This window comes from Oncorhynchus keta, chromosome 32 (assembly GCF_023373465.1).
Source record: "Oncorhynchus keta strain PuntledgeMale-10-30-2019 chromosome 32, Oket_V2, whole genome shotgun sequence".
Classification (NCBI taxonomy): domain Eukaryota; kingdom Metazoa; phylum Chordata; class Actinopteri; order Salmoniformes; family Salmonidae; genus Oncorhynchus; species Oncorhynchus keta.
Window position 1 is genome coordinate 26390032 of NC_068452.1, and position 3429 is coordinate 26393460.

At 48.4% G+C, this 3429-nt stretch overlaps 1 long non-coding RNA gene across 6 annotated transcripts; it reads right to left on the minus strand.

Moving 5' to 3' along the window:
- Nucleotides 1-355: 355 nt before the first annotated feature.
- Nucleotides 356-3017, minus strand: LOC127914499 (uncharacterized). 6 transcript variants are annotated; one of them, XR_008088643.1, is made up of 4 exons: nt 2533-3017; nt 1302-1330; nt 893-1211; nt 533-831 (listed from the first exon to the last, which is right to left on the minus strand). It is a non-coding gene; the product is annotated as an uncharacterized LOC127914499 (long non-coding RNA). The 6 variants fall into 6 exon arrangements; XR_008088644.1 differs by lacking the exon at nt 533-831 and adding an exon at nt 356-497 and having other exon boundaries at nt 893-1359; XR_008088645.1 differs by lacking the exon at nt 1302-1330.
- Between the last annotated feature and the right edge of the window lie 412 nt (nt 3018-3429).

The following is a 3429-nucleotide window of genomic DNA, read 5'->3' on the forward strand; positions in this document are numbered from 1 at the left end:
ACACCTCCAGGGAACAAGTTACTGAGTTGACACCTCCAGGGAACAAGTTACTGAGTTGACACCTCCAGGGAACAAGTTACTGAGTTGACACCTCCAGGGAACAAGTTACTGAGTTGACACCTCCAGGGAACAAGTTACTGAGTTGACACCTCCAGGGAACAAGTTACTGAGTTGACACCTCCAGGGAACAAGTTACTGAGTTGACACCTCCAGGGATCAAGTTACTGAGTTGACACCTCCAGGGAACAAGTTACTGAGTTGACACCTCCAGGGAACAAGTTACTGAGTTGACACCTCCAGGGAACAAGTTACTGAGTTGACACCTCCAGGGAACAAGTTACTGAGTTGACACCTCCAGGGAACAAGTTACTGAGTTGACACCTCCAGGGAACAAGTTACTGAGTTGACACCTCCAGGGATCAAGTTACTGAGTTGACACCTCCAGGGATCAAGTTACTGAGTTGACACCTCCAGGGAACAAGTTACTGAGTTGACATCTCCAGGGAACAAGTTACTGAGTTGACATCTCCAGGGAACAAGTTACTGAGTTGACACCAGCACCAGGGAACAAGTTACTGAGTTGACACCTCCAGGGATCAAGTTACTGAGTTGACACCAGCGCCAGGGATCAAGTTACTGAGTTGACACCAGCGCCAGGGTTCAAGTTACTGAGTTGACACCAGCGTCAGTGATCAAGTTACTGAGTTGACACCAGCGCCAGGGAACAAGTTACTGAGTTGACACCTCCAGGGATCAAGTTACTGAGTTGACATCTCCAGGGATCAAGTTACTGAGTTGACACCTCCAGGGATCAAGTTACTGAGTTGACACCTCCAGGGATCAAGTTACTGAGTTGACACCAGCGCCAGGGAACAAGTTACTGAGTTGACACCTCCAGGGATCAAGTTACTGAGTTGACACCTCCAGGGATCAAGTTACTGAGTTGACACCTCCAGGGATCAAGTTACTGAGTTGACACCTCCAGGGATCAAGTTACTGAGTTGACACCTCCAGGGATCAAGTTACTGAGTTGACACCTCCAGGGATCAAGTTACTGAGTTGACACCTCCAGGGATCAAGTTACTGAGTTGACACCTCCAGGGATCAAGTTACTGAGTTGACACCTCCAGGGATCAAGTTACTGAGTTGACACCTCCAGGGAACAAGTTACTGAGTTGACATCTCCAGGGAACAAGTTACTGAGTTGACACCTCCAGGGAACAAGTTACTGAGTTGACACCAGCACCAGGGAACAAGTTACTGAGTTGACACCTCCAGGGATCAAGTTACTGAGTTGACACCTCCAGGGATCAAGTTACTGAGTTGACATCTCCAGGGAACAAGTTACTGAGTTGACACCTCCAGGGATCAAGTTACTGAGTTGACACCAGCGTCAGGGATCAAGTTACTGAGTTGACACCAGCGTCAGGGATCAAGTTACTGAGTTGACATCTCCAGGGAACAAGTTACTGAGTTGACACCTCCAGGGATCAAGTTACTGAGTTGACACCTCCAGGGATCAAGTTACTGAGTTGACACCTCCAGGGATCAAGTTACTGAGTTGACACCAGCGCCAGGGATCAAGTTACTGAGTTGACACCAGCTCCAGGGAACAAGTTACTGAGTTGACACCTCCAGGGAACAAGTTACTGAGTTGACACCTCCAGGGATCAAGTTACTGAGTTGACACCTCCAGGGATCAAGTTACTGAGTTGACACCTCCAGGGAAAAAGTTACTGAGTTGACACCTCCAGGGAACAAGTTACTGAGTTGACACCTCCAGGGAACAAGTTACTGAGTTGACACCTCCAGGGAACAAGTTACTGAGTTGACACCTCCAGGGAACAAGTTACTGAGTTGACACCTCCAGGGAACAAGTTACTGAGTTGACACCTCCAGGGAACAAGTTACTGAGTGGACACCTCCAGGGAACAAGTTACTGAGTTGACACCTCCAGGGAACAAGTTACTGAGTTGACACCTCCAGGGAACAAGTTACTGAGTTGACACCTCTAGGGAACAAGTTACTGAGTTGACACCTCCAGGGAAAAAGTTACTGAGTTGACACCTCCAGGGAACAAGTTACTGAGTTGACACCAGCACCAGGGAACAAGTTACTGAGTTGACACCAGCGCCAGGGAACAAGTTACTGAGTTGACACCTCCAGGGATCAAGTTACTGACTTGACACCAGCGTCAGGGATCAAGTTACTGAGTTGACACCAGCGCCAGGGAACAAGTTACTGAGTTGACACCAGCGCCAGGGAACAAGTTACTGAGTTGACACCAGCGCCAGGGAACAAGTTACTGAGTTGACACCAGCGCCAGGGAACAAGTTACTGAGTTGACACCAGCGCCAGGGAACAAGTTACTGAGTTGACACCTCCAGGGATCAAGTTACTGAGTTGACACCTCCAGGGAACAAGTTACTGAGTTGACACCAGCGCCAGGGATCAAGTTACTGAGTTGACACCTCCAGGGAACAAGTTACTGAGTTGACACCAGCGCCAGGGAACAAGTTACTGAGTTGACACCTCCAGGGATCAAGTTACTGAGTTGACATCTCCAGGGATCAAGTTACTGAGTTGACACCTCCAGGGATCAAGTTACTGAGTTGACACCTCCAGGGATCAAGTTACTGAGTTGACACCTCCAGGGATCAAGTTACTGAGTTGACACCTCCAGGGATCAAGTTACTGAGTTGACACCTCCAGGGAACAAGTTACTGAGTTGACACCTCCAGGGATCAAGTTACTGAGTTGACACCTCCAGGGATCAAGTTACTGAGTTGACACCTCCAGGGATCAAGTTACTGAGTTGACACCTCCAGGGAACAAGTTACTGAGTTGACACCTCCAGGGATCAAGTTACTGAGTTGACACCTCCAGGGAACAAGTTACTGAGTTGACACCAGCACCAGGGAACAAGTTACTGAGTTGACACCTCCAGGGATCAAGTTACTGAGTTGACACCTCCAGGGATCAAGTTACTGAGTTGACACCTCCAGGGATCAAGTTACTGAGTTGACACCTCCAGGGAACAAGTTACTGAGTTGACACCTCCAGGGATCAAGTTACTGAGTTGACATCTCCAGGGAACAAGTTACTGAGTTGACACCTCCAGGGATCAAGTTACTGAGTTGACACCTCCAGGGATCAAGTTACTGAGTTGACACCTCCAGGGATCAAGTTACTGAGTTGACACCTCCAGGGATCAAGTTACTGAGTTTGTCATCTAAATTGTTCAGAGACAAAAACAAAGAAAGATAGAAAGAGAGGGGGGCCTGAATGGAAGGTGCCTCTGTTCAATTAGAGGTGGCAAATTAATTAGAGCCCGAATAGGAATGAATTAGCAGTGAAAAGCGCTATAAAGAAAGGGCCATAAGGAGTGACTGAATGTCCCAGCACACACTGGCAGTGAATGAACGGGAT